Source organism: Anomalospiza imberbis, chromosome 3 (assembly GCF_031753505.1).
Source record: "Anomalospiza imberbis isolate Cuckoo-Finch-1a 21T00152 chromosome 3, ASM3175350v1, whole genome shotgun sequence".
In the NCBI taxonomy this organism is placed as follows: Eukaryota; Metazoa; Chordata; class Aves; order Passeriformes; family Viduidae; genus Anomalospiza; species Anomalospiza imberbis.
Genome location: NC_089683.1, coordinates 44,897,005 through 44,912,612, shown reverse-complemented (window position 1 = coordinate 44,912,612; position 15,608 = coordinate 44,897,005). Strand labels below are relative to the sequence as shown.

General features: G+C 40.6%; 1 long non-coding RNA gene across 1 annotated transcript; it reads right to left on the bottom strand.

Moving 5' to 3' along the window:
* Positions 1–3,454: 3,454 nt before the first annotated feature.
* LOC137470629 (uncharacterized) lies at positions 3,455–10,418 on the bottom strand. The gene is made up of 3 exons (XR_010997167.1): positions 7,174–10,418; positions 4,001–4,231; positions 3,455–3,618 (listed from the first exon to the last, which is right to left on the bottom strand). It is a non-coding gene; the product is annotated as an uncharacterized lncRNA (long non-coding RNA).
* Positions 10,419–15,608: the final 5,190 nt, after the last annotated feature.

Below are 15,608 nucleotides of genomic sequence, written 5' to 3'. Positions count from 1 at the left end.
TTCGTTTCGTTACTAAAATGAGCCTTGCCTGCCTGCCTCTCAGAGCGATTTCTAGAGACACGGGGCACATTTTCCCCTGTGACTTTAAGAATAAGAAGAAACGGGGATTTTGCACACTCTCAGCTGTTCGAGCATCAAAAGACGAGATAGCAACCAGACTGAGCCTGTAAAATCCTAGAGCACATCCGCAGTGGTAAGGTCACGGCCGCTGCCAGGCGAAGGTGCTGCCACTCCCCTCGCTGCCTAAAAGAATCAGGCAGATGTTGGAAAAAACCCAGCCCTGATCGTTTGTTTTTCGCAGAGCAGCAGGACCTCGCAGAGACCCTCGAGAAGGCTCTGCTGACAGCAAAAAGTTGCAGGAGCTCAGCCGCAGCAGGGCTTGTGCTGTGGGCTCGGTCCGTTCCCTGCACCCCAGGAACACAAGGTCTGGGCTCAAACCCACCAAGCAGCAAGCATGAGAAGAAAGCAAGGTTTATTTTTTTTTCTTGCTTGTAGTATTTTAAAATACAGTGATTTCTCAAACTCGTGGAAACTAACTTTTGACTACAGGTAACCTTTAAAGGACGGTGCCTAGTAGGGAGGTTTCCCTCCTCCTGTGCCTCACCACTACCACCAGCAGCAACCTCACCTCTATGTTTTCCTTACCATATTCTATTACAAACAAATCAGTACAGTTGAGCTCTCATTAAGTACAGGAGATATTCCCAGAATCTCAGTGTATTCTTTCACACAATAAGACAGCACAAGGGCAAGTTTCTTTTAAACACAACCTCACACGGCTCTTTGAAACCTTTGGCTGGAAAAAGCCAGCCAACCTCAGACAACTATTCTGCTTTGAGCAGCCACCACCTTGCTGATACATTAAGTCATTCTAATTAAAAAGACAAAACTAGTTCTTGTATTAGACATATGGCTAGTTTCTCTGTAGAGAGGATGGAAGAGTTTTAAGGAAAACCTTAACATTTCTTGCTAAACAGAGGATTGCCTCAAATGGTTCTTGTTCAGTGAAATATCAGAGGACTACTTCTCAACACTTATTATGTGTATTGTAATGAAGCCCTGACACTGTTTCATTAAGCACTGCATAAATTTAACAGGTTTGAGTTGACAATCTGACAAAAAGATTAATCTCAAACTCCCAGCATAAACAGAACTTCCTTTAATGTTGGAAGATACTTTGCAGAAGGTATTTGCAAGCCTAGGTGATGTGACTACAGCAGGTTACAGTGAGTAGACCAGAATGAATTTTCTTCAGGATCAAGTCTGTCATTCCGGTTTCTCTGACTAGCATCTGAAGGTTTGGCTGCAAATTGAAGCACTTCCCACCCCTTTTGCTACCAGTTCTGAATGCTGATTCTCACTTCTTGATCACCAAAAGCATTCAGCTGGGGTTTTTTCACAGTATTTTTCTGAATACTTTTGAATGGAGATGTGAACTTATTTCTCCTGACAGTAGGCTCGTTTTCTCAGCTACTTCTGGTAAGCTCTTAAAAAAGAACTTCCAGTCCCCTAGTACCTTGTCAACCACCACATGAAAGCCACAGTCTTAAAACATACCCTCTTTTTCTCAGTATTTAATGTAGGACTGGGACGGATACAAAAGTTCTACCTCTCTGTGCCCTAATAATAATATCTCCATCTGACAGCAGGTTATTTCTGCAACTGTCATGATTCCTACTCTTCTAGAGCTGTTATTACCTTTATATATTGCATATTATTACACTGCATATTCTTGGGAAGTTGTTCTTCTAGTGGCAGCATATGGAGGACCATCAACTGTCAACAGCAAAGTTCATGCATTTAGAGTGCTCAGATGTTATCTGACACACTTCAGAGGTACCGAAATAAGTTTTGGAAACCATCTAATTATTCCACTTGTTACTAAGCGTGAGGGAATGACTAACAAAAAGGAACACTTTCAGGTTTTAGTGGTAACTCGTGAATTCATAAGGGGAGACAGAATATCAGAATATATGGAAGCCACACATTTGTCAGCCATACAATGGCATTGATCTGAACATCTCCAAAAAGTTATGAGAAAATAAATCTGCTATTTACATTACAGGCACTCTAACATTAAACACATTTACTGAACTCTGGCAGCACCACATATTTTTTGTATAAAAACCTGTATTTTTGGTAAAGAATTCTGGTTCTGTAGTTCTCAATATGGATACTGCAAACATCTTAAACAGGTGAATAAAGGTGACATATTGGATCAATAGAACTGCTCAGATTTATTTTCGGAAACAGAGATACCGGGGTATGCGGTATCTGTGAGCAGTTTGCAGCCAAAGATGAAACCCTGACCATGCGGGAATCAGTGAAGATTTTAGCTCTGAGTTTAATGAGACCAAATTCCTTGTGAAATTTCCAAGGTGATTTAAAATCAATCTATTAGAGTGTGCTCTAACTACAGTGCAGTAGAGAAAGTCTCTTGCTGTCATGATGGTTCAAGGGTTTGAAGCTGGTTGGTTTTTTGGTCACTTTTAAAACCGGGACGAAACTATGGGATTCTGCCTTTGGGTGGTCTCTAAGTCGTGGCAAGAACCTGAGCTTTTCCTTCCATTGCTCAAACACATGCTCTATACCCAAGGCTCCACATTTTACCAAGCTCCTTATTTTTGTTCTATCACAGATTTGTTTCCAGCTCTGAATTTGCACTTGGGATTTTTGCAAGCACAGTAATTTGGACTTCTGAAAAATAAGTATCGTTCATAAAATTACATGTACAAATGAGCTGCCTAAAATAAATCACCCCAGGTTTCATTTATATTCTATTGTTCATAGTCCTATTTATTGATGTTTAAATGTTTTTAAAGGGGACCTATCCACATACCAGCGTTGCTTTTTAGGTAACACAAAAGAAACACTTTGGTCCAAGTTCTTTATTTTGGCCTTTATTAATGCATAAGTCTCTTTAATATTATTAATGAGCTATTTCTTCTCTGTTTTTTCCTGCTGGGGAGGATGAGATAAACAAGCAGGCCTGATTTTTCCAGCTGCTAAATATGTAAGCAGCACGACGGCTTCAAAGCGAAAGGTTTTAGAAGGCAAGAGCAACAAGCGAACGGTGCTCTGGGGGCACTCTGGAAACAACGTGCCGGTTTTCAGAGGCAAAATCGGGACAAGCGGGATCATCCCCGGAGCCGCGGTGCTGCCCGGCGGGAGGCGGGGACGGCGGGCGGGCGAAGGGGCCGCGGTCCCGCCGCCCCCGGCCAGAGGAGCGGCATCTCCGCCCGGCGGCTGCGGCGAGAGCTCCCCCTCCTGTCCCGCTCCTTCCCAGCACGGAGGGAAACGCATCATGGAGCCTCGGACACCGAAACGTGTTTAAGCACCAGTCTGCGTGCGATTATGCACGTATAAACCCACACGCCCACCCACACACACAGGAGGAAAGCTGAAGGTAAAAAGGGATGCTGTTGTCTCTATTTTTTTCCCAAGTAACAGCCCCAGACGTCGCAGGCCAAAGTAAAGGTGAGGCTCATAGCTGGGTTCTCTTAATATTGCCGATAATCTACCTTATTATTCTCTGCTTGCCAGGTGTTGTCAGCTCTCCATCAGGTTGCTTGGTAATGCCAGTCACCGTGGAAAACATATGTCTATGCAGTCTTTCACCTGTATCCGAGGGGAAGCCATAATAAACAGCAATTTAAATTCAGGTATTTGGTTTGCTGAAGTGTTTAATTAAACAAAGAAATTCATTATGTGAGTTCACAGAAAAGTTCCATTACGTTGGTTTGTTTTTTGGTTTTTTTTTGGTTTGACTTGAAGTGGAAATGTTCCTCCAACTTTTTGTTTGGCACTCTAAGATGATAGATTATTTATGCCATCAGAAGCAAAGAAATGCGGTGAATAATTAAAATATTGGCTTCCAATATATTTTTTAATAAGTAAACAGTCATTTTCATACACATGGAAAACATATATATGAGCTTCTCTCTTGCTTCAGTTCCACCCAAACCCCACTTCCACTTCAGTGATGTTTTTTCACCCATACCTTGGAGAAGGGGTACATTCCACTCGTTCCTGAGCTTGGACGAACGCCCACAGCATTACTCGCACACAGTAGTGTCTGCAGATTCCTTTCTGCTGTGGATACTAATCTCAATCCAGAGCTTCCTTAGACGATTAGAGGTTGTTCTGCAAAATGTCAAGATGTAGCTCTTGCAAAGCAGACTCTGTATGGCAGTTGAAATGGGAGTACTGGCAGCTTTCCAAATCCAAAGGTCTGGAAATGTTTGGAGATATTTTAATATTGATGAATATTTCTTGGGGTTTTTTTGTTTTTTTTTTTTTTTTCTTTTGCTGCTTTAGGGTATCAGTGTCAAATCTGTATGAATTAATGGCAAGAGTGCCTTAACACTGTTAATGCTTTTTGAAGCTTCTGGCAAAAAAGGAGAAACTTTATTTAATTTATTAAATTATTAATAACAATTGCTCTTTTGGCCCGAATCCTCACATAATTTGATAAACAGAAAGAAAAGTTAACTTGTTTCTATGATTCTTTGTTAAATACTTCCAAGTGTCCTGTTAAAATGCCTTTTTGTTTCTTGTTTATTTTCTCATGTTCCTTACAACAAAAGTAAGCAAGAAGAAGTCTTTAGCACAAGAGAACACCCATGCTATTAAAAATAAATCAATATTAAACCTTTTTATAAGGTAGCAATGCATTAAAAAACAAATTAGTAAAAAATATGTCCTGGACACCAGTATTGACTGTGGGGAAAAATCTTTATCATCTGTCTACTGCTACACTCTGTCTATCCACTCTGGTTATTCAGTGACCCTTCTGTGATGCTTTCATATTGAATGCAATGCCAAAAATCAGGTAGAAAAAAATAAAGGACCTATGGATGCGCAAAAAACTTAGACACATTACACCAGACTTGAACTTGGCTGTGACAAACTATGGGTTTGCAGCTTCATTACAGCTAAGGTCTGTATCTCAGAATGAAATGAATCTTTTAAAAAGAGATTTGTGAACTTCCATCTGGTCCAAAATGGTGCTCTACTTGCTCTGTCACACAGGTTGGTAAGAGCATATACTAAGCCCTACTTTCTTGAGGGTTTCTTCTTTCATTGGGGCTGACACCTAAAATTCTGATCTCCAAAGGCTGCTTTGGAGAAGGACTGAGGTACTGAGGCATCCTCCTAACTCCCTGTGTGCTGTGCCTCTCTTTTTTACACACATCAAAAGCAGGGAACTGTCAAAGTCGGAAGTGAAACCAGTGAGGGGTGGAGGCTTGTGCTCTCTGCAACAGTCCTAAGCTGTAAACCTCCCTCTAAGGTGAACTGAGAATGCTTATAGCCAAGGCATATTCATTTCTTCACCTACCATTTCTTGACAATGACTGTTTCCTCCCCTTCCAATTATTTTACTTCTCTGTACAGAAGAAGGCAGGAGAGAGTCTTCTTGATTTTACTTTAAAAAATAGGCAAGTCTCCCAGATGCTACAAAGGCAGGAGAAGAGGGGGAAAGATTGTGTGGGATTGGGATACAGCAGAAATTTCTCCCTTCTTTTTAACTTCACTCTTTTTTTTTAATAGATTAATTTTGCTAATTCCTGAAAATACTGGTACAATACTCTACATCAAGTTCTTCCTAAAATGTATCCCTACTCTTTTTGTCTCTCTGTGTCGAATAAAAGAATTTTTTACAATAATGATAGTGGTTTATACATTTTCTCATAATCCTGTATTTCCCCTGTAAGCTTTGTTGCATGATATAGTATGTCAGTTTAAGTAACATCTGTCAAGGGATGGAAAGCAATTGCAGGTTCTTTTCATTCATAAAGTCATTCTGGAGTTTCTTCATCTTTAATTTTCTTGTCATGTTTTCAAAAACATTACATCATTTTGTCCAAATTACCCCCTGCATTGCATATACAAGATACAGTGGGCTATTAATTTCTTTCCAGGACCCAAAGAAACATGTCAAGGGAACTACACTGATATACACTAAATGATTTAGAGTTGGTAAAAGTTGAGCTTTGACATATCGTTATTTGACAATTACTCTTCTACTGCAATGCTTGTTTTCCTGCCAGCGTCCCCCAGAGTCCTACATGACATGTGATTCAATCTCTTGATCTTCTCAGTTATATTTACATAAATTTTATACATCCTAATATACAATGGCAAAGCCTTCACATTGATATGGTGAAAAGTCTGTCAAATATCCAAATGTATCTTGGGCATGCGTAACAGAGATATATTCAGGACTAGAATGGGGCACATATTTAGCAAATCAAAGAATTTTTGCTGGGATTGGAAGAGACCTCTGGAGATCATACAGTCCAACCTCCCTGTTCAAAGCAGACCAGGTTGGTTCTGTGTCCAGTCATGTCTTGAGTAAGTATGAAGGCTCCATATCATCTCTGGGCTGCTTCTTCCAGTGTTTGACCACATTCATAGTAAAAAAAAAAAAAAAAAAAAAAAAGCTTTTTCTTATGTTTACATGGAATTTGGTGTACTTTGATTTGTGCCTCTTGTCCTCTCACTGAAAAAAGCCTGGTTCTGTCTTTTCTACTTGCCTCCCTCCATTCGGGTATTTATACACATTGATCATATATGTATAGGCCCCATATCCCTGGGCCTTCTCTTCTCCTTGCCAAACAATCCCAAATCTCTCAGCCTCTCAAACATAGATGCTTCAGTCCCTTTATCATCTCCATGGCCTTCCACTGTCCTTGTTCCAGTGTGTCCATGTCTCTTTTATATTGTGGAGCTCAGATGTTGACACAGCAGTCCAGGTGTGTCTCACCAGAGCTGAGCAGAGAGGAAGCGCCACATCCATTAACCTGCCCGCAGTGCTTTTCCTAGTGCACCCAGCAGTCTTGGCTGCAAGGCTGCACTGCTGGCTCATGTTCAGATTGTTGAATACCAGGGTCCCCAGGGCCTTCCCTGCAAAGCTGCTTTTTAGCTGCTTCCCCAGCATTGTTGCCACAAATATTGTTCTGATCTGTGTGCAGGATTTCACATTTCTTTGCTGAAATTCATGAGATTCTTGTCAGCCTTTTCTCCTGCATCATATTAAATTTGTTTTGATTTATGATTTTTTAGGTAATTAGTAATACTATTAGCTGGAAATATTTTGTTTTCATGAACTGTGTGGCTTTTCCTAATTAAATCATGCATGTAACATTAATGATAATAATCTATGTCTCTTACCATAAGTAGATTTTGCTCAAAGACAGTCCTGAGAATCCTTCTCTACATAGGCAGGATCTTTTGCCTTAAAATATGATCAGCACTTGTATCCTTCTTCATCCAAGATTCTTGAAGTCAAGTGTAGTTATTGATTTCTTTACACAGTGCTACTGGTTTAAGCAGAATTGACATGTTCTCACCATTTGTTTTCAGGTCACCAGAAGGTGTAGATGGGAGACAGTTACATACAACTTCCATCCACCTAGATGGCTCAGCAAAGGCTTGCCATGAGACATCGGCTTTGGGCAGCTTCTGCATGTAGAGGGTCAGGAACACCACGCTTATTTTCATTAGCATGCACTGAAATCCTGCTCACGTACACGGCAAACCCTGCCATGCTGGTGTTTATTCTGAGTATCGCTGGAGGTCCCCAGATGCACGGTGGTTCCTGCAAGTTCAGGCTGCAGTGTCTTGCAAAGCCAGGGCTCTGTATTATTTCTTCCTTTTGGCCTTCGGGACAATGTGAGAAGTTGCCTGCTGCATGCTGTGTGTCACAGCTGGTGTCTCTTGAGCCCTGCTGAGAGGAGCTGCAGACTGAGGTTCACTGGCTTTGCCCAAGCTGCCAACACTAAAACCAGGTCCAAGGCCAACACCAAAACCTTGCCACTCATGATTAGTTGGGGTCTTCTTGTATGTTGTTAACTAATATTACAACTACCAGTTAATATTACAGCTGTTTCACAGATGAGAAATCATCAGGTGAGAGATAAAGTGACAAAACACATGTAGTGGAAGAGACTCATGGCCTCAGCTAGAACTCACTCTTATGTCTTGTAAGACAGTCCTGTCACCATTAGAACACGTAAGCTACCCTTCTTGGAAAAAAATGAAATGTGAGCCTCCCTTTGAACCAGCTTGACTTGGATCTCCCTCATGAAACACCAATAACCTTTGAAAGAACACGGGGATGGCACCCTTGGCAGATTTTGCCTCAGCTGGCTGCAAATAAAGTTATTTGAAATAACTGTCAAAGCTTTAATTTATCAGACTTTTTCACAGATTCCACAAAAGCAAGGAAATTCAAAGTTGAAAGGCTTTCTCCAGGCAGCACATGCCAGGCATTTGTGCGTGAATTGCAGGAGGGGAAACGATATGTTTCCTTTAGAGCTGTTGTTGCCATCATGGAAAGCGAACAAGCATCTGTGCTTTGGAAATCAGTGGATGGAAGGTGTTCCGTGAAAGGCAGCATGTGGGAAAGCAGCTTAAAATGGTGAGAGTGTATGAAAGTAGCAGGAGTTCTGAATGCCACCGGGGAGAAGAAGTGGAACAAGGCTGACACATAGAAAGGTGGCGAGAAAGCAAAGAGAAATGCAAAGAGGAGTACACTGAAGAGAAAAAAACCCACCCACTTTTGGCTAGAGAATAGGTCTGAACAAGTTCCAAGACAGGAACAGAGAAAGAAAAAAAATTAGAGGGTAGATGGAAAGTGTATCTATTAGATGATTGTGCAGGTGAAAATGTAAGTTGAAGTTTTGGTATTTTACTGTGGAAACAGATACAAAGCTGAAAATCAGATGGTCCAGCAGGACTCCTGATATAGCAAATATGTACATTTATAGTACGTGACACCTGTAGGATGATTCTCTTCTGTAGCATTTGCCACTGATCCTGAAAAAAAAAAATGGGAAGATTCACATTTAGTAATATTTAAATAAAGAGTACTACTTACCATAAATCACCAGAAGTAAGGGTTGTACTGCCAGTCCTAAGGCTCTTAATTTCACTCCAGGGCTGACAATTTCCTGTGTCACTACACTGTGAAGCTGAATCCAGAGTAACAATTTAATACTTGAGTGCCCAGAGTCAGGGAGATGCTTTGCATAAAAGTGTTCTCTTGTGCTTGTGGAGTGCCTGCGGCTCCCCTGGAGACCTGGTGGGTGCTAAGAACCTCTGAAAATCAGGTCACTGTCATTCAAGAGCTCAGAAAGCAACTGAGGTGCCAAAGTTTAAGACTAAACTTACAAGTAAGCGACATCATTGCAGAAGACTCTGCCTCTGAAGGACTGCTGTGCTTTCAATCATTTGAATTTTGGTATGTGATAGGTATGCATTTGTAAATTAGATGTCGTTAGAGTTTGTGACACCCTCCAGAAATTAGGAAAAAAAGAAAGAGGGTATTACAGAGGAAAGAAGGTAGATGAGGGGAATTAATAAAATAGAAATGGATGGAGATGTTGTTCAGGATTATTTTAGACTAGTTTGGACATTTCTCTTTGGTTCTGACTGCAGATAGGAAGCTTAAAGTAAATTAAATGGAGTTCTTCCACATAACACATTTAAAAAAACTGGGGAACACAGTGTCCACAGGATGTTTGGAGGGAAATAGGTCCAAACAGAGTCAAAGAAGCGTTTGGAAATGCCAGACTTGGAAGATCTGAGAAATCACTCAATTTTCATTTATAAAACATGATAGACTCGACAGAGCATCTGGATCAAGAAGTCTCCAAAGTGCAGTCAGGTGGAAGTTGGGTGGACATACCACAGAACTTATTTCCCCATATTTGCATCATTTCTCATCTATTGCCCTAATCATTTCATTCTGGCTCTTATGGGAGACAGGCTGTACTACTTTAAATGTTCCTTTCATCTGAATCAATGCTCTCATATTCTATTTTGCACTAGTAGCTTATGTTTTCCCTTCCATAGGTTACTTAACTGTGCTGGCCTAAGTCAATTGTTCTTCCTCTTGTCCTCCTGCAGCAGTAACTATGATTGCTGTGGTGTCCACATATGAATTATTTTAGAGTTTACTGAATAGGCAGGCAGGCATTTTAATTACAGGGATTAAAAGGAGAACAGATGCAAGGGAGTCGAGTGCTAGGTAAGTAAAAATGCATCACCCCTTGTACCCTGAGAGTCATCATTCTTTGTCTCCAACAGATTGACATCAGGATACATTCAAAGGCAGAGGGAACAGTACTGGAAAATACCTATTTTTAACAGAAGTGTTTACCTAGACTGGGGTAAAGCATATAGATAGCACAGTATATTATAGGTGGATAGCTTTTTCATTTCCTCAAAGCCATTTAGTCAGTGCTACTTAAAATGCATTATTTTGTTCAGACACTGAATTACAAGGATGGATTCAAATGGTTTTAACTTGAGTTTTCCAACTCAAAATGAAAAAACATTTTCTGTATTATCCATGTTCACTTTCACATATTGAGCTTGGCTCCCAGACTGGTATTACTCTCCACCTGGTAGGAAGGCAGTGAGTGGGCCCAGAGGTAGAGAAGTCCCTTAGATAACTGTTTCCGCCAGTGCTCTGGGCTTTAAAGTTGATCAGTAAACAACAAGCCCGTGCTGAGTCTCTGGTGCACAGTGCTCGTGCTGTGCAGCTCTGCTCAGGGAGTGGGTAGTGACTTTCTTGGGAACTGGATCTTTCAGGCATGTTTCAAAGGGAACTCACAAATAGAAAGGTACAGAAACCCAGGTGGAGGTAACAAAGACACAGATTTCTTCTACAAAGTTTACTTCAGAGGAAATGTGCAGCCAGCCTTCGCTTCCAGTCTAAGTAATAAAAAGAGAAAGACAGAAAAAGGTGTCCAAACCCAGGACTACCAGCAGAAAAAAAAAAAACCATTTAGAATTGTACCTATGTTTTGATTATGCATGTGAATAGAAAGCAGCAAAATATAAATAACACTTCATAAATTACATATATTTAATCCCCAAGAAGCAAGCATTTTAACTGAGAAATCCATTTCCATTTATTTATTTAAGTCCCCATAAAATGTGCATGTTGTGTATGTTCACCAGTTTCCTATGACTATAATCCTTAGTTTCTATCACTACCTGATAACTGTTCCATGATTTAGGTAGAGTTTTTTAAACCATTTTTCACCTAACATAAAAAATACAATTTTTTTTTTCTTGCAGGACCCTCCCAAATCACATAATTTTTTCTGATTTTAAGAGATAAGGAGATGGAACTCATTGAAAATAAATCCATAAAATATCTAGAAATTTGTGGGGTACGGAATTTAATAGAGGGTACATTGGTAAGCCTTTGTTCAACATGGCTGTCACTTCCTCTTTGCTGCACTTCATTTTTGTCCAAAACATTAATTCCTTAGGCAGGGGACCATCTCCTTTGTTCTGGTTCTGAAATGTGTCTGATTGGAGTTTTCTACTGCTACTGATGTTCAATTAAATACAAATAATAAATAGTTAATGGTTTGCTGAGCTGCAGAGGTGGGGCTAATCAGCTGAGACTTCATGGAGTGGTTAATGGTGGATTAGGAATGGGGGAACTGATAAAGCTGAATATTTAAAGACTAATATTGTACAGGATGATGGATGCTTTGTCTGCTTTGATTGCGTATGAGCAGAAACTAACAATGCGCTTATCTTTCTCTTCCTTCTATTGTAGATTACTCGGCTCCAAAACGTTGCTGTTCTGAGTGTCTGTCCATATTCCCCTGAGTGGAGCACTGCCCATCAGAGGAGATGGCCTGAGAGGCTCTTACAATGGAAATTGGGTGGGGAGGTGAAAAAACAGTGACTCTATGAAGGGGGCGCGTTATCAAGCTGCACACTTGTCTACTCGTGCTCATACTCAGCTTGCTGAAATGGAGGGATTTCAATTGATTTTGCTTTCTTTTGCAGCACTGACTGATGAGCCAGTGAGGAGGCAGCTGCGTTCTGAGGGCATGTGGCACAGGACAGGTTTGTCCCACTGTCTGTGTGGTGCTGCTGAGACCCAGTGGGATCTTTTGCTTTCCTGTATCCTTGAGGAGCTACTGAGTCCCTGAGCCTGGTATGCAGTTACATACACCTTCTCTGTCAAAGCATCCCTATGTATCACAGCTATAGTTATTTGTTTTGAAAAAATCTTTTGCATTTGTTATAATTTATTAACCAGCAATGTATCAAGTTCTGATATTGGTATTACAGTAGGTATAATTAGACTTAAAAATTAATTTGACACTTCTAAGTGTCAAATTCTGTCCAAGGGAAGTGACTCCTACTGAAACCAACTGATACTAAATGATGGTGTGTTTTCAGTGTCTAACTACAGGATCAATACGGCCTTCGCCCTTGTCAGTAGTTCTGTCAGCTGCTAGGAAGACAGGCAGCCTTGCAGACAAGACATGGACAAGGAGGTCAAGAGAAGTGGATTCTTTTCTTAGTTTGCCTTAGGGCTTTTGCAAAGCCTTGGACAAATCACACAACCTCTTCGTTAAACCTCCTGACTTCCAAAATGGAAATGATCATAACTCTCTGCTTTCCCAGGATGCCAAGGTATAAATCAGTTCTTGGGAGGAGGGAAAGGTGAGTGGGGGGAATAGGTGCATGTGGTAATAACAACTACATGGGTGCTTTGGAAGGAACAGACACATTTCTGTTCACTTTTATTTTCGTAAACAGTCTTAGAGTGCACCTGGGATTTAGCATATTAAAAAATTAAGCAGCATCTAGAAGATTTGGTCATGTAGACAGGTTACAGTTACTACAATACATAACATTGCTGGTCTCATTCTCCTATAGACATAGTTTATTTTGGATAAGGCCAGGGTAACTATGAAAAATTGAAAGTTCGAATGCTCCCAATCAAACGAGAGTGCTTTGCAATTGTTTTACTTTAGATGGCAGTCAGGAAATTATTTCCATGTTTCGTTTGCTAGAAAAGAGATCCAGAGTTGGCATTAGTAGTGGCTTTGATGTGTTCTCTGGTACATTGGTCCAGAGCATGCTGATGTAAACAGAAGTGTCTCTTGACCTGTCATCTTTGTTCTTCAACTTTGATACTGGCCTCCTCCAGTGGCTTCTTTCTCTTCTTGGGGAAGCTTTAAAAAGCCAATTGATACAGAAAAAAAAAAAAAAGATTTTCAGTTTTCTTCTCTGCTAAAGACTCTAAAGAAATAGACATGCCTATTGTACAGTCACTGAAGCTCTTGAAATAGTGCACATTTTTTCTCTCCAATCATGTGGGGAAATGAGCAAAGAAAAAAAAAGCATGTGGTTTTGTATACAACTTAGGATTGGTAAGTACATCATACTTCTGCTTCTGATGGGGTTTTTTGAGAGGAAAACTGAGAAGCTCTGTTTCAGAAACAGGCAGTGCAAACAGCCTATGGGTAAATTGGTCCATCATTGCCTATTATAGGACCCTGGCTTTTGATGCCTGTAACTGTCAAATATTAGCTAATTTGTAATGATTTTTTTTCCTGTGATTGGTGTGCCAGCCTGAAGCTGATTTTTAAAATAGTCCTCTCAGTTTGAAAAATGAGGTTAGCAAAAATTACATTCCCCTTGCATTAAAAAATATCATTGGGTTGCATGACTGAGAAACTCTCCGTGCTCTAAACCTGAAATTTGGCAGAAGATTTGCCAAGGATTTGGAGGGTCCCACCCATAAACATGTATGATAAAGAAGAGCCTATGATTAGGGTGCAGGCCATGCAGACAAGAGGGCTATTGATGGTGAAACGAGAAGGCTGTGACAAGATTGAAGAACAGTAGCCTGTAGGGATGGGGTGTGGGACTGAAGCAAAGAAGTGAGGAGACTGGGAGAAAGAAACTATGAACTTGGACCAGGAGTCAAAAATGAACTACTGAGGTAAGACTCTTAGGTTGCTAAGAGAAGGGAGGGGGATGAATGCACTGGGCTGAGAGTGAGAGTCAGAAAGTCCTTAGGTATTACAGTACAATCTTCTCAAGGAGTCTCTGTGGTCAAGAAATAATAATAAAAAAGCTGGAAAATTACTGACAAAATATTTGCTTTATTCCTCTAGTGATTGCTGCTTTTAAAGAACATCAACCTACCGATGGTAAATCCTGAGGAAGTCCTAGTGATAGTATGCAGTGTTGTGGATATCAAGGGTCTTGCCCTAGTTCTAAACCACTTGGACTTAGAAGAATTCTACATAAAGAGTGCAGAGGCATTCAGATTTTTAGAATAACATAAAGAACAGCGATTTTAAAAAGTTAAAGTCTCACACATTAGGAGATGGTAGGTTTATTTCCCGTGGAACCCTAATTCTCCCCAGCTTATATGTATTATTTTAAGCAGACTTTAATTGTATAATTATGTTAAGCTTTTCACAGAACACTAACCACATTAAGTGCAAGAATGGATGTGGCTCAGGAAATGAATCAAGGAACTTGTCACTGTTACAGGATGAGGTGCCTTAGTAGCTCCTCTTAAGTGCATCCCTCCGGCAATTTTCATTAACTTAGGCTTTCTGCACAGAAACATGCCACTGCATTCTGTCATTTCTAAACTGTATTTATGAGCTGAAACTCCCTATTTAGCAACAGTTTGTTCTGTGACACCAGCTAACTAAACTGCCTCAGTGGCAGCTCCTTCAAAGCAAAGATTTATTCTCACAGAGACAGGCAGCACAGAAAGTAAAGATTTGACACCAGAAACTTAACTCTTATGTTACCTTTCCAGTTCTCACAGGTTTTCTCTATTTTAGTTTTTCCCCTCTCCATTGGGAGAGGCCACTTATGAGATGCCACAGGCAAGTCTAGGTGTTGTTGACTCCACAGTCAAAGCCCTTCCTTAGGATAGTACCTTTTAGAATTTTGGAGTTGTCTCAGGTGTCAGAACAATAAACATCTTGTCATTGTTATTGAAAACCAGGTAAGGGTGTTCTCTTTAGCAGCTTCTTCCTTGCAAATGCAAGAGTTATGTTGTGCTTTCCTAGACATCCTTCTTTGTGATGGGATTGTTTTCTATTTGCATCTTCTTTTACAGTAGTATCCTTCAGTGTAACTCTCTTTAAATAATGCAAACAAAATAAAGTGATCTGTATCTTGTATTTCCACAGATAAGAAATGTAACACCCTCATTTTCAACAGGAATGTAGTCAATAGAACAGTCTTCTCCTCAAAACTTTGCCTGATTTGTTGCAACAAAGCCTTGAAGATATAGAAGGAATGGATGTCAGTGATTGTAAAGACAGAACACATCATATTCTTCCTTGCGTGGGAGGAAGTCACTTGAACACAATTTCTGAAGATGGCCAGTGAATTTTTCTCCTCTGTTAAGTCTGTTCTCTGAAGCAGAATATCTATTCTCTGAATTCACAAAAGTTTCGGGGGCGGGAACCTGCAAAGAGGCATTGGTGATGGCTGTGCTCAGAAGTAAGGAAACACTACACAATATACAGCACACCCCACTGTGGAATTGTGGGAACCTGAAGTCTTCACATGGGCACTCAGAATTAGCTGTCCCTTTTGAAGTTCAGTTTGGCTCAAAGTACTTCCTCAGCTCACAAGGATTCTGTTCATAACCCCCTCAGCTGGCTCACAGCAGAGCACCCTACAACACAGCTACAGTACAAGAGCATGCAGTAAATAAGGGCTGCTGATGCCATGTCCCAGACAACTCCGGGAAGAGGCAAAAAAGAATGCCCATACACTGCAATTACAGAAGTATACGACCA